At 42.0% G+C, this 26691-nt stretch overlaps 1 pseudogene across 1 annotated transcript in view; it reads right to left on the bottom strand.

Annotated features, from left to right (window-relative positions):
* Nucleotides 1-4516: 4516 nt before the first annotated feature.
* The window catches only part of LOC311590220 (E3 ubiquitin-protein ligase pellino homolog 2-like), a 34086-nt pseudogene continuing 11911 nt past the window's right edge, over nucleotides 4517-26691 (bottom strand). Inside the window, exons 3-6 of the transcript in view lie at nucleotides 20552-20771; nucleotides 10577-10764; nucleotides 5221-5726; nucleotides 4517-4643 (exon numbers count right to left, since the gene is read on the bottom strand). The product of the transcript in view is annotated as an E3 ubiquitin-protein ligase pellino homolog 2-like (transcript). The remainder of the gene's footprint in view (nucleotides 4644-5220; nucleotides 5727-10576; nucleotides 10765-20551; nucleotides 20772-26691) is intronic.

The following is a 26691-nucleotide window of genomic DNA, read 5'->3' as shown; positions in this document are numbered from 1 at the left end:
GCCAGGCTCAGAAAGAGAAATTGGGGGGAAGGGGGAAAGGGGAAAGGGGGTAAAGGCAATGAAGTAGAAAGGGTGGGTAAGGATGGTGAAGGGGCTAATGGCTTGGAGAGAGGCCTGGGAGCTGAGGAGTGTGCACAGGGATGGACCAAATGCAACCCGTACAGCAAACTCCATATGGAAACCTACTACTTCCTGAGCTAAAGATGGAAGGGACATTCACTAACGCTCTTATGTGTTCTCAGTTCTGTGTGCATGTATCTCTCCAGATTAGCGCTCCAGATCTCATAGTGACTACACTTTGGATGGTCTGAGGAATTGCAAACTGCTTGTCCCAAAGCAGCAGCACCGTTTTCCCATCCCAGAAAGGGGACACGGACACTCACATTCCAACCTCTTACAAAAGTTCTGCGATGGTCTTTTTCTGCTGTTCCAGTGGATATAAAGCTGAACTGTGCAGTTTTAATTTGCAGTCCTCAGTGGTTAATAGCGTTGAACATGTTTTATGTGCTTATTTGACATTTATGTATCTGAGGGGGACAACCAGCTTTGACCATTTTTAGTGGCATTGTGTTTTTGTGAGCAAGTTGAAATTCAGATGCTTGATCCAATTTCCTCGTGAGACCTACGACCACTACATTTTGACTCCATTTTGTGAGTTATCTTTTTACTAATTACAGCTTCATTTTGTGCACAAAAGTTTTTAATTTTAATGAAATTCAATTTGTTCATTGGCAAAAGGCTTTTCCCCCCAGTGTAGTATTTAAGAAACCACTGACTAACCTAGTCAGAGGGTTTAAGCTCTCTCTTCTGAGAGTTCTACAGTTCTGCTTTGACCCACTGAGTTATTTTTTTAAGACCTCACTGTGTATGGGTCTTAATTTCATTCTTTTGCATGATGATAACCAGTGGTCCTTGATCCCATTGTAGAAAATACCATTTTTCTCCACACTGAGTGGTTTTCAGCACACTTGATGGGTGGGTGATACCTTATAAGTGCAACTGCCTGTTTTACTACAGAAACACATTTTACAATTCATGACATCTTAGATTTGATAAAAACAGAACATCTGCATTCTGTTTTAGAAATTAAAAACCTATTTCCCTCAATAACAGTTATAACTCTTGATATCAATTTGAATAGAAAAAATTCTATCACAAATGCAAGTATTATCTTATGATCGACATGCTAGATTAAGTCTTAAAGGCTTACACATCATCCTTTTGCTATTGAAAAGAAATTAAGACTACCACAAAAGTAATAACACAATTATAATGATCATGAAAAAAATCCATTAATTCTACAAGCCAGGTTAAATTCTCCTACAAGTTAGATTTATTTGACAGTGAGAAGATGTCACAAGAAATAGTAATATAAGCACCAATGGAGTGTCTTTAATAAAAATATTCAGGGATTTCAGAACACAGATGTAAGTATGTGGTGTGCAGAGCATAAGACAACAATAAATGTCTGTTTGGGATTCATGTGGCAGTTCAAGAGATGTACAAATACCTATTATGTCCTATAGTTCTGTATATGACATATGCCCCCAAATACAGGAAGCACCCCACCTTCAGAGTCTGTGACACCATAAACTCAGCTTCATCGGATGTCCTGATTTGTGTAACAATTATTTTGAAGATTTTTTTCCTGTAAAATGGCTTGTATTTTCACAGGTACAACAGTGAAGAAATAAAATTTTCAATTTGACATGGAATATAAAAGAACAGATTTTACAAAGATAGCCATAAAATTTGACTGCTTATAATACTGTCCACAGTAAATATGACTAGTCCTCTAACTCCTAGATTATTCAATACCGAGAAGCAATATGTGATTTCATCATAAAAGACAGAACAGCCTTTCCAGCATGTCTATTTCTGTTCAGAAAGTTGAGCAGAACTGGAAAATATATTTGTTTCCCTCTACTGCCCACTAGGGAGTCAGGAGGGCATGCATTTGTTGAGGACACATTACACAGAACTGGTTTTATTTATTTATTTATTGTTCACTGCTTCAGTAATGCTTAGCTTCCTTTACAAATATTCTGAAGTTATTTCATTGGTTGTAACATGACTGGAGTTTTGTCCCATGTTCACTACCATAGGAGCTTTAGACCTTTAGTCCAAAAGAGGGAGAACTATAGGACCATGAGATTGACAGCCAAGTGAACGGGACCACATCTGCCTTGAAATCAAAACCCTGGGCCTGTCTATCTGAATTTCCACTGTTAGAGGCAAGACTGCATGAAGGCAGCACCAAGAATAGCATGACTGTCCACCTCTAGTGCATATCCAGACAGCAGAACAGCTCTGAGGAGGAAAAGAAGTTGGGTGAAATCGTAGAGCAACCTTTAGTGCATGTAAGTAGAAAATGTGTTTTCTAAGCTCTTCAAAGTGTTCAAATATCAATACGGAGGCTCCTAACTACAGAGACTGGTAAGCAAAAATGAGAGGCATTGATATTTTATGAAGAGCTCTCAACTCTCCTAATACAGTATTTGTAATAACTTAAAAAAAATTTCCCTCCTAGTACTGGAAGGCAAATTCTACTACAATCACATTGATGCCAGCCCCGGCACATTTCTGCACCTACGTTAATTAGTCTCCTTAGTAGAGCCCATCATGTTTTCCAATGGCTTTCTCCTTTCTCTATACCCTAATCCCCAAAGTCTATAACCAGTTACATCACGTGGCTTCCCTGAGGCACAAAGGTACCAAACTCTATAATTAACCATGAGGAATGATATAAATATGTTCTCTATTTATATTAAAAGATTTTAATTCTTTTGGGCCACAGAAGTATGGAGGGGGGCCAGAAAGCTTAATACTTACTCTGCAGTGTGAACTGTAGCTCTTTTTGAAAAAAAAAAGCCAAAAAAAAAAAATCAGAGAAACGTTGACAGCCACAGTCTGCATAACCCAGCAACACTGTTTAATAATAATAATAATAATAATAATAATAATAACAACAACAACAACAACAATAATTTTAAAACACTAGAAAAATAATCAGAGCTATACCCCATTCACTCTGAATTTTTTTCAGAAGAAAATGACACAAGCAACTGAAAAACAAATATCACTCATGGAGGCATGACATGAGGTCTTGACTTCTGGTCATGCTGAGATGGGGATGGGCAGTTTGTGATGTACTTATGTACAGGTGGGGGTCGGTTAGCATGCATCCTTTAAAGTGATGACAAGTCAAACCTGAGAACAGACTGACCTTGGAGAAATTTCCTTTCTCAACTGTGTCCTTTTGCCTGGATGAACCTGAGTCCTTTACTCTCAAAAATGAAATTGCTTCCTAACTTGAAAAGCTTTCTTCAGTAGAAAGTGACTTATCAGAAGTTGTGCAAGTCAGCATGGCTTCCTTTGCAGTGTGACACCTCTGCTATCCCTCTGGCAGGGCGGGAGGGGACCCTCACCTGGAAACCAAAGGAAAAGATCAAGGCGGCACAACTGCCACTGAAGAGCCTTCAGCTTATTGCCCGAGCTGAGTTTATGGTGTCAGGGACTCTGAAGGTGGGGTGCCTCCTGTATTTGGGGGCATATGTCATATGCAGAACTATAGGACTGGCACAAAGCAGTCCTGGTATCAGAGTGAACTTCACTGAAAAAAAAAAAGCTTTTTTTTTTTTGGATAGGTGAAATTCAACTTTATCTTATTAGATTAAGCCTAAGATAGCAAGATTTCTCAAAGTATTTTTCTCCATATGACAAGAGGCTGCGAATACATTCTCTAACCTTTCTCTGAAAACCAGCGCTGGGCGCTCTGGCTGCCTCAGATGACATCCAACAGGATTCTCTAGAAAGTACTTCCCTCCTCCCTCCCTCCTTCCTTCCCTCACTCCCTCCCTTCCTTTTTTGTCTGTAGGTGATCTATGTAGAGCAGTAAGAAGACTGCTGTTGGATTTTCACATCATAAATATAATTAAAACAAAACAAAAAAATCCATCTTCCTACACAATGGTCTCCATGGGGAAACAGCTATTTTTAAAATAACAGGAAAGCTCAGCATAGTCAAATTAAGCAGCAGCATTAAACAGTAATTAATATTATCATTTTGCTCTTAAGAAAAAGTACTCAGATAGGTTTAATTTGCTGAAAATAGGCAAACTGTCTGCTAACAGGCAAAATATGGAGAAACCAATTCAAATATGGATGTATCAGGATCATATACTATATGCCTGACACCGGTGCGACACAGCTCTGCAGACTGGGCACTAAGACATCTGTTGAATACATTTCTTCTACATGTATAAAAAGGATGTAAATCTTGCCCAAGTTTACAAAGGAAAAATAAATCTTGCTTAAAACGTTAAAATTAAAATAAAAACATGGCAGTTGAAATCCAGTTATTACACAGGTATTAAAGTTTAATCAGGCAGACCTCAATGCTGCTGCTGCTGCTCCGAGCATGCAAAACACAGTTGTATCTGTGGGCTCCTGCCTAGTTTCATTATCAGCCCCGTTTCCCCCAGCCCAGTATGCCTTTCCCTTAACAAACAGCGTTATGAAAGTAGAATCTACAGTTAATGGCAAAATCTTCACAGTAACATGTTAATAATGTATAGATGGCTGTCCAGGGTGTCAGTCCACTGGACCTTGGAAAGTCAATGTGATGCAGTTCTGTTCGCCAACTGTGGGCCCTTGTCTGCAGGCGGAGGAGACACTCTCTCCCAGTAAACTGTGTTCCGACATAGGTGAGCGGACCCCTGCCAACAACAACCTAACAGACCCAAATGTGTTAAAAAAAAAAAAAAAAGATAGTTCCTTGCAGATCCTAACCTGCACAGGAGGTGTCAAAAGCTGGTTCTTTGAAGAAATACATATCAAAAGTACCCAGGAGACACAAGCCCCAGGAAGTGTCCTGGGAGTGTCTCCTGCTATCCTCCATCCCTCCCATATAGAACTGTCCTTGTCCTTTCTTTAAGCTTAATGAATTAAAATCTAGTTGTTTGACTCTTTTGTCTTTATTTTTATTAAAGTGTAGTCTGGCCTTTTACAAGCCAGAGGCCCCCTTTCCCCCCTGGAAGGGACGCAGATTTTTCTTGCCTCAACCTGGCTGAATGCAACTGCCCTGCGTTCCTCCCTGCCAAAAAGGCCTTCTTCAAGGACTGGTTCTCAAAATGGAGCCTTCTTCAGGTAGCCTCCAGAAGGCTGAAGAAAACTCTGGGGCCAGATTCTGAGCCCAGCCCCCGGGAGAAAGGAACCCACAGCCAACCAGCCGCGTGGTGCAGAACGGACCGGCGGCTTGAAATGCGTGGGTTCCGTGGGTCAGTGGAATCTGAAACCAGTACTTTGCAGACTTCTCTGAACACACGTGTCAGCAGGGGGAGAAAGCGTGAGTTGGGGGGTCCTGCGTCAACATAAAAATCCTGCCTCACAGCTCAGACAGAGAGGGCTATAGGGTCCCACAGTCCTGCACATGGGACACTCCCTCTCATTGACCTCTGTGTCGTTCCGATGGCCCCAGTTATGGTAGCCATGCATATGGCCGCAACTCAGGTATGCCCAGGGCGGCTTCTCCTCCACCCCCTCCTTCTGGTTGATCTAGGGAAGGCCAGGGCGTTGAGGCTCATGGGGCACTGGGGTTGGGTTGCATTCCTGCCGTGCTTCTGACTCGGAGTGTGAAAAGGGCCATCTGTAGTTCTCCAAAGAAGAGTGGCCCCACACAGGTCAATGGGGGAGCTGTCTTACAGGACACTGATCTCAGTTTTCACCTACAACAGGTTCAACAGATACACCTTTAAAAGCAAAATCTTCAGACTGTGGGGGCAAAGGCACCTCAACACCCTTTCCTCTGTAAGGGGAAAAACAGAAGACACAGGAAGGTAACATATGCAACTAAAAAGTACATGGGAATTGCCCTCCCCAGCCTCAGGACACATAAACGTTCAGGGTGAAACACTCAGAGCCTTTTAGGTTCGATTAATGCAGCAGTTACTTTAAGAGTCCCACAAACATTACACTTTTATCTTTAACTTTTTATGTGGAGAACACACCCATAGACCTTATACGGGATGAGTGCTGTCTTGCCTTTGAAGACCCACACTCTTCTAGCAGAGCGTCCAACACACTGCAGGTGACCCTTAGCTACGCACACCTTGATCTGTCTTTCACCCATGTTTTTCCTAAGGTCAGAGGCAGAAGTCTTCATGGAAAGCCTTTTGTTTTCAGAGGGCATCTGTCTGTGCCAAGCACCCCGTGCCTGCACAGGTCATTTACAGCTGACAAGCAGCAGGGTCAGGCACTGTCAGCAGGAAGCAGCCCACTGCTAATACTAGATGCATACTAAACCCTGAAGGGATCAAGGCTAAGGAGTCATAAGCGCAGTCTGCAGCAGTGGGAGGCAGGCATGCCTGGAACCGGGGGAGGCCACTGTCGCACAATGGCTGACACTACAGTCTGAGGCTTTTGGCCTGTTAAGGACCTGGCTCTGTCCTTTATAGCTGTGTGACCTTGGGGGTGGTTATTGGAGCATACTGCCATACTCTCCCCTTCTTTAGAATGTAGAAGGCGGCCCTGAGGGTTAAACAGATTACAGCAAGCTGAATTCTTGGAAGCGAGGTCTGGCATGTGTGGGTTCCTTTCCCCTAGAGGCTGGGCTGAGAATCTGGTCACAGAGTTTTCTTCAGCCTTCTGGAGGCTAGTTGAAGAAGGCTCTGTCCTGAGAACCTACCATGAAGGCCAGGGAGGGAGCAAGGTGCAGCCACACTCAGCAGGGGTTGAGACAATAAAAATCTGCATCCCTTTCAGAGGGGGAAGGGAGCCTCTGGCTTGTGATAGGACAGACTGCACTTGATTAAAATAAAAATAGTCAAGAGTCAAAGAACTAGGTTTTATTTCACTAATCTTAATGATAAAAAAAGACAAAAAGAGAGAGCTGGGGGAGGGAGAGAATGGGGAGTGTGCTGCTAAACCTTCCAGTCTCTGGGTTTTTAAACTAAGAGTACTTGACTAGCAGGAGACACTCCCAGGACACTCACCCCCACCCTCCCACCCCACCCCCCACCCCGGGCTTGTCTCCAAGGTACCTTTGATATGTTTTTCTTCAAAGAGCCAGCTTTTGACACCTTTTGTGTGGGTTAGGGTCTGCAAGGAACTATCTTTTTAACACATTTGGGGCTGATGGGTTGTTATCAGCAGGGCGGTTGCTCACCTATAGCTTAACTGGAGGAAGAGGCTCCTTTGCCTGCAGACAAAGGCCCACAGTAAACATGCATGCAGTAAACATCATTGATGCTAATACTCTGATGAAGATAGGTCAGGATGGGTTCTGCAAGAATTTTTGCCAAGAGCCACCCTGTTAAGGGAGCTCACTAGGCATGTGGGCTGGGTAGGAGGTAATCTGGTGTCTGCAAGGTCTTGTACCATGATGCCCCTCCCCCCCAAATGACTTTCAGCCTCTGACATGCTGTCAGGAGCTATTGGCTTGGAGAAGTCCAGTAGGCATGAGAGATCTCTGGAGGTGATCTGATATTTGCAAGGTCTGTGTCATGATGTACCCCAGAATTGTTTCCAACCTCTGACTACCATGTCAATTGTGCTTTGCTGCATCTCTCTAAAATCTAGCGTTAGAGCCAGGCATGGTGGCACATGCCTTTAATCCCAGCACCTACAGAAGCAGAGGCAGGTGGATCACTGTGAGTCTAAGGTCAGCTTGGTCTACAAAGTGACTCCAGGACAGCCAGGACTACATTCATGGCCAGCCTGGTCTACAAAGCGAGTCCAGGATAGCCCAAGATTACCCAGAGAAACTCTATCTCAAAAACCAAAAGTAAAAACATCTGGTATTGGTGTAAACTGTTATTTTCTGGGTACTGACCAGCTCAGATTGAGCAAACTTCCTACAGGATCTTGTTGAAGATGTACTGTTTGTTGTTTAGATGAATTAATCCCTGATTATGGAATTCCTGATTTGATTCAAATAGTTTTAAAAGTCAAAGTTAGTTTATGCCTGTAATAAATACCTTTGTGGACCTCCAGATGCCTCACTAAGGATAGCCTTGTAGTAGATTTGTGGCTTCAGATAAGCCTCCACTGCAGATGGCACCATGAATCCTGGTATTTCACCATAAATATAGGCAAGTTTATTTAAACTTTGCATGAACCTAAATGGAATGAAGCTACCTTGATATGTCTGAATTTACTCTGTTTCTTAGAATGAAAGACAGATAAAATTATTGTCTTGAGCTCATAATGAACTAAGAGATAGCTAGATAATGTATAATTAGGTCCGTCCTAATTGATAAGTGGTATACTTTTGTAAGTTTCAAACCCTATTAACCTTAGACTCTGCCAACGTTCATCATTCTGAACTTACTATGAGCTTATGTAATGGATACATAGATAAGAAAGGCTTAGCTTTAAAACATGTAACCAGTTTTATTTTAGAATTCATCTGTTTTGTGATTAATTTTAGTCTGTTGACTATGAGGTAATTCTCTTTTCTCAGAAGTATAAGTATGGTCATCAACAATAAATAGGGCTGATATTGGGAAGCTTAACTTCAGTTGAAGTCGAGATGCCCAAATTCATCCACCCTTTCTCTTAAATGTATGTGTGTGAGTGGTTTATTCTCTCTCTCTCTCTCTCTCTCTCTCTCTCTCTCTCTCTCTCTCTCTCTCCCTCCCTCTCTCTCTCTCATTTCTTACTTCCCTGTAGATTTGCAAATGAGCTAGCAGACTCATTTTTATCAGCCTAAGTTTACACCATCTCATTGGAGATCTCCGTAAAGAGGCCTGCCTACAGATCAAAGAACCTCCTTTTATGACCCCTGTGCAGTTTCTGGCTAGAAGCTGCTTTTACAGCCTCATCCATAGGAAATTTGTGGTCAGTTTAAATTCTCCTCCTTGGCCGCAGTATAGCCAGTCCCTAGAGAAGAAACCTTGGGCTCTTTTTCCCCTTCCCTTCTTTCTCTTTCAATTGGTTGCCTGAGCCATCAGCTCTGGCCACCCAAGAGATGAAGCAAACAAGACAGACATCCGCATGCAGCCCCAAAGACCCTACCCTGGACCTCTTCAGAGCAGCAGCCAAACATTAACAGATTTTTCCTGAATGGAGATTTGGAAATGACGTCAGGATCCAGGAGGAGGGTGATAAGAGCAGCACACCAGAGAGGTGTGATTACCCTAAGCATGGAGTGGACAAGGAACTCACATGGCCTTGGGAAATGAACAGGCTAGGGAACTGTAGGTGACAACATAGCACCAGGCACCAGGCCTGGGCTGGACAGCTGGGTGGAGAGGTCTGGGTGCCGAAAGAGAGTCAATGTGCCTTTCCTTAGCTCCCATCTAGCAGTAGTAGACAAGAGAGTCCCTAGGAAGGCCTTGTCTTGTGGTTATCCTGTTGTCTCCATGTCAACAGGTAAATCAGTTGATCTGGGTCAATCTTGTGTAAAAGTCTTGGATCATCAGAATCATTCTTGTTAGGAAATTGTTTTCACAATACCTTTCCAATTTACAATTTCTTAAAAAGTATTCAAATAAAACAGAGTTTGCCTGACCTTTCACAGAAAATGTTTTTCATGTGTATTTATTGGAGACACTAAGAAAAGGCTATTTTCTGTAAGGTGAAGGGGCCTTGCTTGTCCCTGAAAGGTGTGAAATAGAAATAATGAAAATGACACCCTAGAAGTAGGCCTCAGGTGTAGGACAGCAAACTGTCCACCAGGCCCCGCTTCCTTTCTCCATCCCAGAAACATCTCGTTGCCACTTTCATCTGAGCCCATAGACCACACGCCCTCACTGCTGTGTGTTTTGCCTATGGCTGCTTCGAGAACTGCCTCCCTTTCTATAACCCAGAGCTTCTCTCCTAGCTTCTATGCAACAAAGGAGGAGGGAAAGGTGAATAGGTCTTTTAGGGCTTGTGCCGCACTTATGGTGTGATCAGACCTCAGACTGCCACTTGGCAGTGACACTTCTGAGATGTCAGCCTGTCGTAACAGGTCTGGCCTCAAGTAAAATATTCTTTTTCTTTTTAAAAAGATTTATTTATTGTATATGAATGCTTTATCTGCAGAAGAGGGTATCAGATCACATTATAGATGGTTGTGAGCCACCATGTGGTTGCTGGGAATTGAACTCAGGACCTCTGGAAGAGCAGGTGGTGCTCTTAACCACTGAGCCATCTCTCCAGCCCAAGTAAAATATTCGTTTTCCTCTGGTGAACAATACTGAGAATGCTACTAATTGCTAACCATGAACCTAAGGGAGGGTTCATGGCAAGTTGAGTATTTCTTAATTTTAGAAAATCTAGACTTTTGTTTAATTTAAAAATTTCACTCACTGTTTGATACTGCCCAGGATTTTTTCTGGATTAGTAAAGTGTTATGGGGGAAAGATGAATTCTGCAATGATAGTGTAATAAATGACTGTTCTCCTGGAGTGGCCCACCCTGAGGATAGACAGCCACACTTTCCAACTCTCCAGAGCCTGTAACATTGCTTCTGGACCAGGGAACTGCACACCTGCCTTGCACCAAGGCTCTGAGCTTCAGCAGGGGAGAGTGACAGTTGCCACAAAGTGTCTGTGCTTTGGTCTGTTTTCCAGAATGGAGGCCACTGACTCACTAACTTTCCCCTCTCCTATGCCAACCTGGTCTCTTGCAAGATAATCACATCTCCACAGACAGATATCTCTCACCATATTCAGGGCTGTGACTCCTCTGTAAAACCACCCTGGGAGTGCATCAACAGGACACCATTGGTGGTGAGTCTGTCCATGTGCCATCCATGTTCTTCCACTATGCTGCATTTTTCTGGAGAACAAGACCACAGAACAGAAAAAGCCTGCTAAAGTGATACTTGAGAAGCAAAACTCCGGAGTATCCTTAAAATACATGGGAAGCCAGTCAGGCCTGGTGGCACACTCTTTTAATACCAGCACTTGGGAGGCAGAGGCAGGCAGATATCTGTGAGTTTGAGACCAGCCCCATCTACACAGTGAGTTCCAGGCCAGCCTGGTGTAGAAAGTCCAGGACAGCCAAGGCTACACAGAGAGACCCTGTCTTGAAAAAAGAAATACACAGAAAAGGTGGAAAAGAGCAGAGATGTCATTTTCTACTTAAAGCTGGAAAGTGGAGGATAAATGTGCTGCTCTGACAATGGGACAGAAGCTAAGCTGTCAGAAGCTGAACAGTTCATCTCTGACCACCCACTGTATGTTCTCCTCAGGAGCTTAGCTAGGGCTGGCACCTGATCTCCTCACTCAGGGACCCCTTCCCCTGTGTCAAACCTGGAATCTAAGCCTTCAGTTCTTTCTTGAGTGTCACTTCCACCTGCTCTTACGCAGGTACCTGAAAGCATTTTTGCATGTACTCATTACCTGGATGCAGAAGGAAAAATAGTCTAAAGAAGTACTTTTTATCAAACATACAAAATTTTAAAAATTAAGCCAACAATTGGGGGGCGAGTGTGTTTCCATGCAAACTGCTGTGTCTATCCTTGAGGCGATGGCAGCAGTGATAGGACAGACACCCTCTCATCCTCGTACATGCACTGCTTTGAAGCCCCTCCCCTTTCCCCTTCTGGCCCTGTGGCACTGCAGGGAGGATCAGAGTCCTGCTTCATGTAAACCCATCAGAGCAGCCCCAGGCTTGGAGGCCTTGTGACCGCTGTGAGGTGGCTATGCCCAAGTACACAGCCACTTCTTTCTCAGGGAGCTGCCCCACACAAGCAGATGCTGGGAAACGCAGGAGCAGGTGGCAGACTCAGGAACAGACCTCCTCCTCTTCCCAACCCTCAGGTGGCCACTGCACCAGGGGAGGAGTGGGCAAGACAGAGAGAATCAGGTCCAAGATGTTGCAGGACCACTGCATCACCAGGGCTGAACTGGCTTTCCTCAGTACTTCCTGTCATATTTTCCTTTAGGTCACAATAGACAGTTTTCTCTCCACAACGATGTTCAGATTCAAGAGGTATTTGTATTAAGATAGGTTAGCTACTAAAGCTTTCAGGGTTAGTTTATCAAGTACCCCTTGAAGGCAGGGCTTTCTGTTTTCTGTTATCACATAAAACAGGGGATACAGCAAACGCTCACCTTTCAGTGAACAGCTAACAATTTCCTTTGTACACTAAAGATCTGAATTTGGCCACTTATTTTTCCATTTGAAATAAACCTCCCAATTTCACCATAAATGTATGTATGCATGTGTATGTATGTGTATATATATATATATATATATAATGTTAGCATATACTTTTTAATTAATACAACAAATACAACAACAACAGCTGAGTAATCTACAGAGTGTTTTCTTTTTATTGAGGCAGGGTCTCTCTGCAGTACGACTGGCCTTGAACTTATAACCCTCCTGCTTCTCTCTCCTGAGTGCTGCATACACGTGGCCAGGTTTTTAACACTGCCTTGGGCTGTTCTTAAAACTAAAACATCGGGGAGTTCCAAGATGACAGCGAGCAGCGTGCACCTTGCTTAGACGCCAGAGAAACCAAGGCAGAAAATTGGACTTATTTCATAAGCAGGAACACCAAGTTCCCCACCCAACTACAGGGGGAGAAACCATAGTGCACCAGGAACAAACTAGGGACAACCTTGTGCAACCCCAAACACGGGGGGGGGGGAAAGCGCAGACCCCCCGAGGAGCAGAGCATCCGCAGCGACAGCAGCAGCAGCGGCAGCCCACAGCTAAAGCAGAGCGACAGGATAGCAGTGGTGGCTGTGGCGCCAACAACACTAGCAGGGCTTGCTGAGGTAGGCCTCGAGGGACAAAACACTCGCAGTGGTGATTGGCGGGGCGGGGATTGGTGAGCTCAGCAGCGGGAAGTGGCAAGCAACAGGGGCTGCAAGGGACTGTGTGCAGTGACCGTGGGTGACAGAGAATGGACCAGTGCCTTGTTTCAGTGGAGAGTGGCAACCAGCAGGGAGAAAGGGGAGGTCAGACTGCTGAATGGATCAGTGCTCCAAAGTGGAGTAGCCTGTTTATAGAGCAAAAGATTAACAAAACAAAAGTCACACAGCATCTGACATCTAAATCACAGATTCATTGTGTGGTGAATCCCTTAGAGGAGACAAACAGCCAGAGGAGCCCTATAAAACCAGAGAATCTAGGTGGTAGAGCTCAAACAAATAAAGACACAGAAGGCAGAGTCTGAGAACCCAGTATAGAAAACAGCTCCTTATCAAAGGTACTCACCCCCAAGCTTGGAAAGCCCAAGCCTCCTAAGCAGATGCCTAAAGGAAAGAATAAGAGGTCTAATAACAGAAATCAAGACATTTTGGCTCCACCAGAAAGCCCAGAAACCAACAGATATCCTACTATGGCAGAGTCATAGGAAGATGACCTCAAAACCATGCTTATACAGCTTTTTTGAGAACTATAAAGAGGAAATGAATAGAGCCTTCCAGGAATTCCAGGATAGCACAAACAAGTGAATAGAAGCCATCTGGGAGAAACAAGATACCACAAGCATACAGGTGAAGGATTTAAATAAAACAATTCAAGACACGAAAACAGAGTCAGACAATATTAAAAAATCACAAATCGAGAAAAAAAGTGAAATGGAACAATTAAAAAAGGAAGCAGGAATCCAACAGACAAGTATAACTAACAGAATCCAACACATGGAAGAGAGAATCTCAGGTGCTGAAGATACAATAGAAGTAATGGATACTTCTCTCAAAGAAAACCTTAAAACAGAAAAATTAGGGACACAAAGCATCCAAGAAATTAAAGACACCATGAGAAGGCATAACCTCAGAATTATAGGAGTTGATGAAAAGGAAGATGCAAAGTTCCAAGGTTCAGGGAATGTTTTAAAGAAAATTCTACATGAAAACTTCCCCAATCTACAGAAGGAGATACCCTTGAACATACAAGAGGCCTACAGAACACCAAATACACTAGACGAGAAAAGAAATTCATCCCGGCACATAATAATCAAAACACTAAACCTGCAGTATAAAGAAAAGATACTAAAGGCTGCAAGAGAGAAAGGCAAAATAACATATAATGGTAGATCCATCAGAATTACACCTGACTTTTCAACAGAGACTATGAAGCCAGAAGAGCCTGGTCTGAGATTATGCAGACTCTAAGAGACCACAGATGCAAACCTAGGCTACTATATCCAGCAAAACTTTCAATCAACATAGATGGGGAAGTCAAGATATTCCATGACAAAACCAAATTTAAACAGTATCTAAACACCAACCCTGCTCTACAGAAAATAGTAGAAGGAAAACATCATCACAACGATAGCAGCCACACCCAAGAAAATGTATCATACTGATAAGTGCACACCAGCAAAACCAAAACAGACATGCCACACATAATCACCACTAACTCCACAATAAAAGAATCCAATAACCATTGGTGAATACTATCTGTCAATATCAGTGGTCTCAACTCCCCAGTAAAAAGGCACAGGCTAAAAAAATGGATGCAAAAACAAGACCCTTCAATATGTTGCATTCAAGAAACACATCTCATCAACAAAGACAGACATTACCTGAGAATAAAAGGCTGGAAAAATTTTTGTCAAGCAAATGGTCTCAGGAAGCAAAGCAGGAGTAGCCATTTTAATATCCGACAAAATAGACTTTCACATAAAAGTGATCAAGAAAGATTGAGAAGGACACTTTGTCCTAATCACAGGAAAAAATCCACCAAGAGGACATCACCATCCTAAATATCTATGCCCCAAATATTAGGGCACCTGCATTTGTAAAAGGAATACTTTTAAAGTTTAAATCACTCATTGATCCCTACACAAAATAGTGGGAGACCTCAACACACCACTATCACCAATGGACAGATCCTCAAGGAAGAAATTAAGCAGAGAAATAATCATGCTAACAGAGATCATGAATCAAATGGACCTAACTGACATTCACAGAGCTTTCTACCCAAATAGAAAAGAACATACTTTCTTCTCTGCACCACATGGAACCTTTTCCAAAATAGACCATATAATTGATCACAAAACAAGCCTCAATAGATACAAAAAATTCAAATAATCCCTTGCATCCTTTCAGACCACCATGCCCTAAAGCTGAGCATCAACAACAATAGAAATAACAAAAAGCCTATGAACACATGGAAATTGAACAATCTTCTACTCAGTGACAACTGGGTTAGGGATGAAATACAGAAAGAAATGAAGACTTCCTAGAGTTTAATGAAAATGAAAGCACAACATATCCAAACCTTTGGGACACAATGAAAGCAGTGCTAAGAGGAAAATTCATAGCACTAGGTGCCTTCACAAAGAAACTGGAGACATCGCATATAAGCAACTTAATGGAACACTTGAAAACTCTAGAAAAAAAGAAGCAGACACACCCAAGAGGAGTAGATGGCTGGAAATATCAAACTCAGGGCTGAAATCAATAAGTTAGAAATGAAGAAAACAATTCAGAGAATCAATGAAACGAAGAGCTGGTTCTTTGAGAAAATCAACAAAATGGACAAACCCTTAGCCAAACTCACTAAAAAGGAAAGGGAGAGTACACAAATTAACAAAATTAGAAATGAGAAGGGAGAAATAACAACAGATACTGAGGAAATCCAAAGAATCCTTAGGTCTTACTTCAAAAGCCTATACGCCACAAAATATGAAAATCTAAAGGATATGGACAATTTCCTTGATAAATTCCTCTTTCCAAATTTGAATCAAGATCAGGCAAACAAATTAAACAGTCACATATCCACTATGGAAATAGAAGAAGTCATCAAAAGTCTCCCAACCAAAAGCCCTGGGCCAGATGGATTCTACCAAACCTTCAAAGAAGAACTAATTCCAATACTCCTCAAACTATTCCACAAAATAGAAACAGAAGGAACTCTTCCAAACTCATTCTATGAAGCTACAATCACCTTAGTACCTAAACCACACAAAGACCCAACAAAGAAAGAGAATTTTAGACCAATCTCCCCTATGAACATAGATGCAAAAATACTCAATAAAATTCTTGCAAACCGATACAAGATCACATTAAAAAGCTCATCCATCAGGACCAAGTAGGTTTCATACCAGGCATGCAGGGGTGGTTCAATATAAGGAAATCCATTAATGTAATTAATCATATAAACAAATTGAAGGAAAAGAATCACATGATCGTCTCTTTAGACGTGGAAAAAGCATTCAACAAAATCCAACACCTTTTCATGCTAAAAGTCTTAGAGAGATCAGGTATACAAGGCACATATCTAAACATAGTAAAGGCTATATACAAAAAACCTATTGCCAACATCAAGCTAAATGGCAAGAAACTTAAGTCAATCCCACTGAATTCAGGGACACGACAAGGCTGCCCACTCTCTCCATTGCTCTTTAATGTAGTACTCGAAATCCTAGCTAGAGCAATAAGACAGCTAAAGGAAATCAAGGAGATACACGTAGGAAAGGAAGAAGTTAAAGTTTCCCTTTTTGCAGATGCTATGATAATATATATCAGCGATCTCCAGAAGTCAACCAAAGAACTACTACAGCTGATAAACAGCTTCAGCAAAGTGGCAGCATACAAAATTAACATGAAAAAGTCAGTAGCCCTCCTGTATACAGAGGACAAAAAGGCAGAGAAAGAAATTAGGGAAACCACTCACTTCACAATAGCCTCAAACAACATAAAATATCTGGGAGTAAATCTAACCAAGCAAGACCTATATGAAAAAATCTTCAAGTCTCTACAGAAAGAAATTGAAGAGGATATTAGAAAATCGACAGATCTCCCATGCTCATGGATTGGGAGAATAAACATAGTAAAACTGGCCATACTACCAAAAGCAATCTACAGATTTAATGCAATCCCTATCAAAATACCAATGCAATATTTTACAGAACTAGAAAGATCCCTCAACTTCATATGGAAAAACAAAAAACCCAGGATAGCTAAATCAATCCTATATAATAAAGATCTACTGGCGAAATCTCCATCCCTGATCTTAAGCTGTATTATAGAGCAACAGTAATAAAAATAGCATGGTACTGGTACAGAAATAGGCCAATCGACCAACGGAATCAAATTGCGGACCCAAATATACACCCACACACATATGGCCATTTGATTTTTGACAAAGAAGCCAAAACGATACAATGGGGGAAAAGGGTGTTTTCAACAAATGGTACTGGTCCAATTACATGTAAAAAATGCAAATAGATGCATATTTATCACCCTGTACAAAACTAAAGTCCAAGTGCATCAAAGACCTCAACATAAAACCAGACACACTAAATCTGTTAGAAGAAAAAGTGGATAAAACCCTAGAACTCATTGGCACAGGAGACAAATTTCTGAATAGAACACCAACAGCTCAGGCTCTAAGATCAACAATTAATAAATGGGACCTTATGAGGCTGAGAAGTTTCTGCAAGGCAAACGACACTGTTAGCAGAACAAAGCAAAAGCCCACAGATTGGGAAAAAAATTTTACCAACCCTACATCTGACAAAGGGCTGATATCTAAAGTATATAAAGAACTCAATAAATTAAACACTACCAAACCAAACAACCCAATTAAAAAATGGGGTTCAGATCTAAGCAGAGAATTCTCAAAAGAGGAATGTCGAATGAGAAACACTTAAAGAAATGTTCAACATCCCTACTCATCAGGGAAATACAAATCAAAATGATCTTGAGATTCCATCTTACATTTATCTAATTAGGTGTATCAATAACACAAGTGACGACACATGCTGGAGAAGATGTGGCAAAAGGGGAAATCTTCTCCACTGCTGGTGGGAGTGCAAACTTGTTCAACCACTCTGGAAAGGAATGTGGTGCTTTCTCAGAAAATTGGGAATAGCTCTACCCCAAGACCCAGCTATACCACTCCTGGGCATATATCCGAAAGATGCCCCACCATGCAACAAAAACATTTGTGCAACTATGTTCATAGCAGCCTTATTCATAATAGCCAGGACCTGGAAACAACCGAGATGCCCCTCAATTGAAGAATGGATAAAAAAAAACTGTGGTACATCTACACAATGGAATACTATTCAGCTATTAAGAACAAGGAAATCTTGAGTTTTGCTGGCAAATGGATGGAGTTAAAAATGATCATCCTAAGCGAGATAACCCAGACCCAAAAAGACACGCATGGTATATACTCACTCATATGTGGATTTTAAACCAACACCGACATCCTAGGAGAGACTCCACCCAGCAGGACATAGGGACATTTACAGAGACTTAAAGCTGGACAATGGACAGAATCTTGAGTGTGTAGAGTGGCCCAGTCAGGCCACACAGGAAGAGGTCATATATAGTACAGGGGATATTAGATAAACTAAGATCAGATGGTAGGGGAGGAGAGCTCCCCTATCTAAGGACTAGGGGAAGGAGGGAAGGGGGTTGAGAGAGGGGATGGGATCGGGGGTAGATGAGGGAGGGGGTGGGATCAGGAGGGGAAGAGAGAGGGGTCCACAATTGAGATGTAAAGAACTCAAACTACAGAACAAGCAGGTAATTTATATTCCTAATCACACTACATGGGAATAGGTCTGAGACTGGCAGAGGTATAAATGTATAGGCATAGAGAGGCCTCATGTGGACCACAGAAACTCTGTGAATTACTATTAGAGGCCTTTACTAGTAAGGAAAGAAGGAAGATTTGTAAATGCTTTATGTCGACCCATACACTTTAATTGTTCCGGGCATCCCGCAAACCTCATACAATTATAATGTTAGAACTGGATAATACTTGTAAGAGATTGTGTTTTCAGAACAAAATAACCAGCTGGATCAGACTTGAGAGGAATCAATCCCCCCCAGCACAATGGCACTGATATCCTGCATCCTCCTAGATCCAGCCCTGGATGATTCTGTTCCTTTTACTCATCAGAGTTGGACAGCTTCCTGAACAATATTGTAGAAAACTTCTGATCCAATTAGGACCACCATTGCAATCTCCTACTAAGCCTGGAATCTCTCAACATTTAAAAACTGAATCACAAATGAAATCACTATATTGCTTAAGCATTCTCTCCAATTTTGGGGGGCCCACTCCAAAGTATTATGTGCCCCAATTGAACCTGAAGAAACCTTAAGAGAATGATGCTCCATTCCCTCAAAGGGGGTGGGGGGCACGGTTGTATAGGTTGCGGTATGTTTGCCTGTTCTAATTGGGAGGTGGTCATAAGTCAATATTGGTCTTATACAGAGAAAAAATTAGGGGAAACACAGGAATGTCTCTCTTTGCCTTTATCTTGCATACATAGGCAAGGAGATGGGAGCTGAAAGGAAAGAGAGATTTAGGGACATAAAGGGAGGATAGAACAAAAGCTAGATGATTGAACCTATTCCTTAACTCAAGGCCTTAATTGTTACTTATAGTGAAGGGTATGTTTAAGTCCTTGCGATAGATTTCAATATATTGATACAAAACATGGGGATGTCAAATAATTGGCAGATTTTAACACAAGAATATATATCCTAAGTCTAACAGATAGATATGACTATATCGATATATGAGGTAAAATAGTTGAATAAGGTCTTCAAAAGCCTCAGAGACACACAGAATATAGCATTTAAAGTTGTTCTCACAATCCTAAACTTCTTTGACAACAAGACAAGTTAACTCCTGACAACAACCAGCCGACCTCAAAGATGATGATGAGCATCAAAGAGCCTTCTTATGGACATGGCTTCAAAGGTGGCAAAATAACAACTGGGCAAATTGTCCTCGTTCCACCACTAACAGAATCTGCCTAAAAATGGGCAATTTAGATGCAGGCAGAGTAGACGGCTGCACTCTGCCAAGTCAGGGTAAGCAAGTCCTCTATAGTTCCTGCCCTGGGAACAAGTCTGGCAGAAATATAGGCCAGAAAGCTGAAGGTGAGGCTCCAACATTATACAGTGTATTGGGGGACTGGTCAGGAGGTAAACTGTCTTAAGTAAATTTGTACATTTTGGAAACTGCTAACCCACACTGCTGGTTCACTCAGGAATTTAAGTTTTATTCCTTCTCAAGTCTCTGAGGGGCATTGAAGACAAGATCATATAGTTCTTTTTCTGTTTTTGTTTTTGTTTTTGGTTTTTCGAGACAGGGTTTCTCTGTGTAGCCTTGGCCATCCTGGACTCACTTTGTAGACCAGGCTGGCCTCGAACTCACAGCGATCCGCCTGCCTCTGCCTCCTGAGGGCTGGGATTAAAGGCGTGCGCCACCATGCCAGGCTTGATAATAGAGTTCTTTAACCAAGTTTAGCTGGTTGGGGGACAAGATCATTTTAGATCAAGATAAAGAAGTTGAGATAAAATAGATATTGAATCTCATTTGGAGATCTAGACTCAACAAGACAGGAAAAACACTTACTTCAAAGGAGACAGATGCAGATGGCCAAGTCACTATGAATGTAACATATATAGTACTCAGTATTCTCATGATTGTCACATGGTTCTCCCTGCTGTATGTAGTTTGTTTTACACATGTGTGATAAAATAAAAGTATATATATATAGAAAAAAAAACCTAAAACATAAAAAAAAACCTTCTAACTACAGACTTCACACTAAGCATGTTCTCTGCAATTAACTCCATCACAGCAGTGGTGGAGTTCTGAAACCAGAATATATTGTAGAACTTACTCCAAGAAATATATTTCTGGAAGAGTCAAATCCAGCTGAGAATACTAATGCTGTGTATGGCTTGCTCCTGTCACACATGATCCTGCAGGCAAACCTAGAGGTGGTGCTCTGTGTGATCTGGGCATCATAGATCTGACTGCCAAAAATGGTGTTGATGACCATGAAGTTGATAGGGCTCTCTGTTGATCTGCCCACTTGAAGAAACCAAACACTCTCATGACTCATATGAAAACCATCAGGCTCTGTGTTGCACTCACAGGAACAGGGACTTGGGACACTGTCAGCTTCCTTATCTTTGTTTAACTGACTTCATGCTCTTCCTTGTTATCTAAGAGAGAAGTTACAGGGAATAAGGATCAGATCCTTTCTAAAATCTAGTTCATTTTATCAATGGACCAAGACCTAATGGGACTGATATGACCCCTCCCCCACTACACACGTGTGTGCATATGTGCATGCATGCATGCATGCGTGCATGCGTGTATGCACACACAGACCCACAAGCATGTATAAGCCAGAAGACAGTCTTAGATATCATCTTCAGGGATGCCATTCACCTGCTATGAGAAGTCTTTCTTTGTCTGTAGTTGACCAGTTAGGCTGGGCAAGCTGTTCAGCCAAGCTGTAGTGAGCCCCATTTCCACCTCTCCAGTGCTGAAGTTACAAGCACACATCACCACCCTTCGTTTGGGTTCTGGGGCTTAAACTTAGGTCCTCAGGTTTGTGAGCTCCTCTCAGCCTGAGGTGGGTGTGTACAAATGCACAACACTACAGGTATAATGCTGTACAGTAGATTCCTAGATCTTAGTCATTTTGTTTAAGTGCAACTTTAGCAAGAAAGCTCAATTTTCTATTCTGGGAGAATGAATGATATTAGATTTTCTCTCTTGGATCAAGTTGGAAATACTACTTTTACAGCAAACGCCTCTTTGTTTTCTATTTTCAGAGGAAGCAAACTTTTAAAGAAACAAAGGGACTCTGCTTGCTAAACTCCCTAAGTCAGTCAGTCCATGAACAAACAAAGTGCTTACCCTGGAGGACAGAGGGAAAACACTGGCTGCCATTGCTCAGTGAACATGAGAACATGGGATGTGGGGCTTACCCAAGTCAGCCCAAAGCTCGGAGTGTAAGTGGAGGGAATATTTAAAAGACTGCTCTTAGCACTTCATGTCTAGATTAAAATGAAACCTCTCTGGAGAGGGCTAAAGTTGCCACCAATGTTATTGTTGCTTCCTTTCCTTGGTAAGATTTCAAAGCTGCCAGGAGATCATATTTCACTACATATTAGAGTCTTAACAGAGCCTTTCCTGTTCAGTAGATTCCACTGAAACAGGTCTTGCCTTCCCCTGTTAACTAGAAGCACATTTGCTTATGTGTAGGGACATCCTCAGGGTGTGATATTAAACACGTATGTACTGATGCTCCCTATCTGTCTGCCTGAAGGCAGCAACAGACATGGCCTCCAGTCGAAACCATTTACATGAAGGCGAAGAATGCCTCACTGAGTACACCCAAATGTCCTCGCCTGAAAACAGAGGATTCAGGAGCTGCCTGTGGGATGAACATATAGGCCCTGACATGTATGCACATAAGGACATGAAAATCAACTTCCATGGTGTTTTTATTTTGATCATGAATTCTATCTGAAAAGATAAATGATGTAAAATATATGATTTTTTTAAATCCAAAGGAATAAAGTAAAAAGAAGAGCTGCTCCATCCTTTAGCTCCACATGCTTCCCAGCAGGTCATGAATTTCCTTTGTAAACTTCTCCTCTATGTCCCCATGCACAGAGTACCCATACCAAGCCAACAAGCATTACTTCTTTCTTGTTTATTTAATGGCCTTTAATTCCTTGCTCCAGTGAAATGTGCCTGGGATAAACGAAGTTACTAGTTTCACTGGAACCCATCAACCCGAGCAGATGTATATTGCTTAGCTATATGCATTTCAGGCTTAGGAAACATGTAACTTGCTTAAAAATGCAACATAAAAATCTAAAGGAGAGATAGCATAAAGCCATACAACATAAGCCATATTTATAAAGCTGGGCAGACTCCCCTCTGCTGGATTAGTTTTCAAGATGTGTAGCACCCACGCTGCATATACCCCGATGTATCGAGCGAGGAACAATGAGTTGAAGAATCACTTCAGACAGCAGGTCATCTATTCTAAGAGAATGCTGTTTAATAAGGAGGGCCAAGGACTTTTATACAGTACAGAGGCAGGTAGAAAAATACAAGACTATGTAGATGGGAAGTCCCCAGGACAAGAGGAACCATGTAACCAATGTAACCAGGGTGCAAAACAGGAACTTGTGGTCAGCTCAGCAAGGCACAATGTTCACAACAGGAAGCTGCCAGGACAGAATAACAATTACATACCAGCCAGGGCATAGCCCCAGGGGGCCCAAGCCTAACAGTTACCAACAGGTACTACCTTCATATAAATTAAATGAGCTCCTGTCTTAGGTTGCCAGGACATTAGTCATCTGCCTTACCCATCCTTGGTACAGTTTCTCAAAATACAGTCGCCCTGTATTAGGTTGGCAGGGGCCTCCATCATTGGATACTCATTTATCAAGGCTAAACCAAATTTTGGGCAGTGGGATTATCCAATGCCAGGGATACAAGGACCTGTTCGGTGTAGAACTGTTGAATGGCCTGTTGTTTTTTCATGTAGAAGCATTGGTCACCTTAGCTGGGGTAATGCAAGCATAATAATACATAGGATAACAAGGAAGGATATGAACATCCCACAAATTATCAATTTGTTCTTGCAACAAGGCTGTCTGCTGATTAAAATTCTGAACAGTTAATTGAATCATGAAGTCCAATGAATTTTGAGTAGATAGGGCACTGGCCACCTCCTCAAAAAGTTTGTCCAAAGTCTAAATTCTGGGGGATGACAATTCTAGTAGCGGTTGCAGTGGTGGCAGCTAAAGCGATGGCTCCGATAATGGCGGCAGTGATGTCAAAGTCTCTCTTTTCTTGAAAGAGGATCAAACTGATCTCTTCTGTATGCTTCACCGGAAATGGAACTACTCCAGGCACTCGTACTTGTGATGCTCCTGCCTCTGCTTCCTTCAGCAAATCCTACCGGTGTGCACCACCACAACTGGCGTCACGATCGGGGGACTTTTCACTGGTGTCCATGCTGCCTCCTGAAGGCTGATGGGCAGATGGATGAGAGACAGGATGCACACAGCACCCAGGAACCCAAATAGGTACCTCATTGTCCTGTGGGAAAACACAAGCAGAGCCTCAGGCCCATACCAAAAGAGGATCCAGACCCTTTCATACACCAGTGGACAGATCCTTCCACTTCACCATTCTTTTATGTCTTGTAGAAGGTCTCCAATGTTTATCTGCAGCAGGAGCATCAATAGTTTAAAATTTTAAAATATATAATATATAGGCTAATTGTGGATGCGGGGTAGTTTTTCCGCTGTATTCACCCTTCTTTATCTTATATAAATAAGCTTTAAGTATACGGTGTGCCCATTCTATAATCGCTTGGCCCTGCGGATTATGGGGAATGCCAGTCTTATGTAAATAATCGTAGGAAGAGAGAAAGGATGCAAGCCCTGCACTAGTATAGGCTGGTCCATTATCAGTTTTTAATTGTTTGGGAGTCCCCATGTATGAGAAGGCCAGCAATAAATGCCTTGACAGCCTTAATTTTTTCTCCTGAATGGGCAGATGAGAAAAGGAGTCCAGAATATGTATCAATGGAAACATGTGCAAACTGTAATTTACCAAAACTAGGAACATGAGTAACATCCATTTGCCAAATGTGATTAGGCATGAGTCCCTTAGGATTGACTTTAGAATGTAAAATAGGAAGGAATTCAGCACATGATGATCAATCCTTTACTATTTGGATGGCTTGATTTCTAGATACTGCAGTATGGTGTCACAAGGATTGAGCATTAAGATGAAACTTGGCATAAAGTTGGGGAGCTTGATCCATACCGGTCATTTGAAAACAAAGCATGGGCGTTTGAGTTAACTGGTCTGCCTTGTGATTTCCTTCAGCTAAGGGACCAGGTAAGGAAGAGTGAGTTTACAAATGCCCAATGAGGATGGGTGAGATTCGACACCAAATAAGCCCTTGTAATTCCAACAGCAAGGATTGTACATTAGAGAGAGGTGAAATATATGAACAAGTCTTTAGAGGGCTAAAATTTGAGTTACATACTTACTATCAGAAAAAATATTAAGTGGCTGGTCAGGAAAGAGTTGTAAAGCTAATATAACTGTCTATAATTTAGCTAATTGTGCAGACCGAGTGGGTACAGTTACGGACTTGCTTACAGACTCTTATACTATGATGGCAATACTTTTAGAGGTTTCATCAGTATACACCACTCTGGCCTTAGGAATAGGTTGTTGTTTAATTACTTTAGGAAAAATCACAGGATGTTACTTTAAAAAGTCACTCAACTTATTAGGAGGATAGTGATTATCAAATTGACTAGAAACAGAGGACAAAAATATGGTCCAGTCATCATTATTGTTTTGTAACTCTAATAATTGTGCTTCAGAAAGTAGTGTAATAATATGATCTGGGTTTTTACTGAAGGTTTGCATACTAATTTTACAAGCTTTGAAAAGAAGCAACACCATAGCCTGTGGATATGACAGAACCATTTTTGCAGACAACACTTTTGACTGAACCCATAAAATGGACCCAGTTTGCCAAAACAGCCCAGTGGAGGCATGGGTTGTACAAAAGATTAGTCACTGTAATGTTTGTTTCTAATCTACATAATTAACATGTGCTTTGGTCAATGCCTCTTGCACTATCTGCTTACATGCACGTCCCTCAGGTGTTAATATTTGGGCAGAGGAGGGATCTGGATTACCCTGCAGGATATCAAAAAGAGGCTTCAACTGACCAGAGGAGATTCCTAGGCTAGGTCAGATCCAATTGATGTCTCCTACGAGCTTTTGAAAATCATTTAAGGTTCTCAAAGAATCTAAATGCAAGGCAATCTTTTGTGGCTTGATGCCATTTTGAAGAAGTTGATGGCCTAAATATTGATAAGGGTGGTGTTGTTGAATTTTCTCTGGGGCTATCTGTAATTTGGCTTGTTTTAATACTCCTTGTAAGGCTGCTAAGGCATCTGAGGCTTCAGATTCCAGTTGGGCCGCTATCAAGATATCATCTATGTAATGAATGAGATATATTTTGGGATACAGCTTTCTAACTGGTTTGATGGCAGCAGAAACATACATTTGACACATGTTGGGACTATTGGCCATACCCTGAGGTAAGACTACCCATTGGTACCTCTTATAAGGCTCCTTAAAGTTTCCATATGGGACACTAAAAAGCAAACCTATGAGAATCCTTAGGATGCAAAGGGCTGGTAAAAAAGCAATCCTTGAGGTCAGTCACGATCATATGCCAGTCCTTTGGAATGGCAACTGGAAGAGGCAATCCGGGTTGAGTACCCCCATTACTATCATGGAGAGATCGACTGCATGGAGGTCTTGCAACAGCCTCCATTTACCAGACTTCTTTTTAATAACAAAAATAGGAGTATTCCAAGGTGACATAGAAGGTATTATATGGCCAGCAGCTAGTTGTTCTTGAACTACAGCATTAGCATCCTCCAGCTTTTCTTTAGAAAGGGGCCATTGTTCTACCCAAACAGGGTCATCTTTTCTCCATGTTATAGGAGGCTGCTTTACAATGGCTCCTGTGGAAAATTTCCTAACCCTGTTCTATCATAGGGACAACGAGTCTCTTGAGCTAAATCAGTTATGGGTTGAGCATTACCCTGAAGATGCTTTCCCAGGCTTTGGCCAGGGTAGTATCCCTGTTGCTGTAACATCTTTTGTACAGAGGGTGTAATTAAAACAGCTCCCATTCCCTCCAGAATATCTCTTCCCCATAAATTAACTGGAACATGATGTAAAACATAGGGCTGAAAAACTTCTGTATGCCCTTCAGGATCTCTCCAAGTTAAGAGCTGTACGCTCTGAAGGGGACCAGGATCCATCCCAATACCTTGCAGATGAGTATCACTTTGTTGCAATGACTAAACCTTAAGCCAAAAATTATGTGAAATTACAGAGGTATCAGCTCCAGTATCCAAAAGTCCTTTAAACTCTTTGCCATTGGTTGTGAGT

This window comes from Acomys minous (assembly GCF_964271855.1).
Source record: "Acomys minous genome assembly, chromosome: 19".
Classification (NCBI taxonomy): domain Eukaryota; kingdom Metazoa; phylum Chordata; class Mammalia; order Rodentia; family Muridae; genus Acomys; species Acomys minous.
Note: the sequence above shows the minus strand (reverse complement) of the source record. Positions and strands in the feature narration are given on the sequence as shown.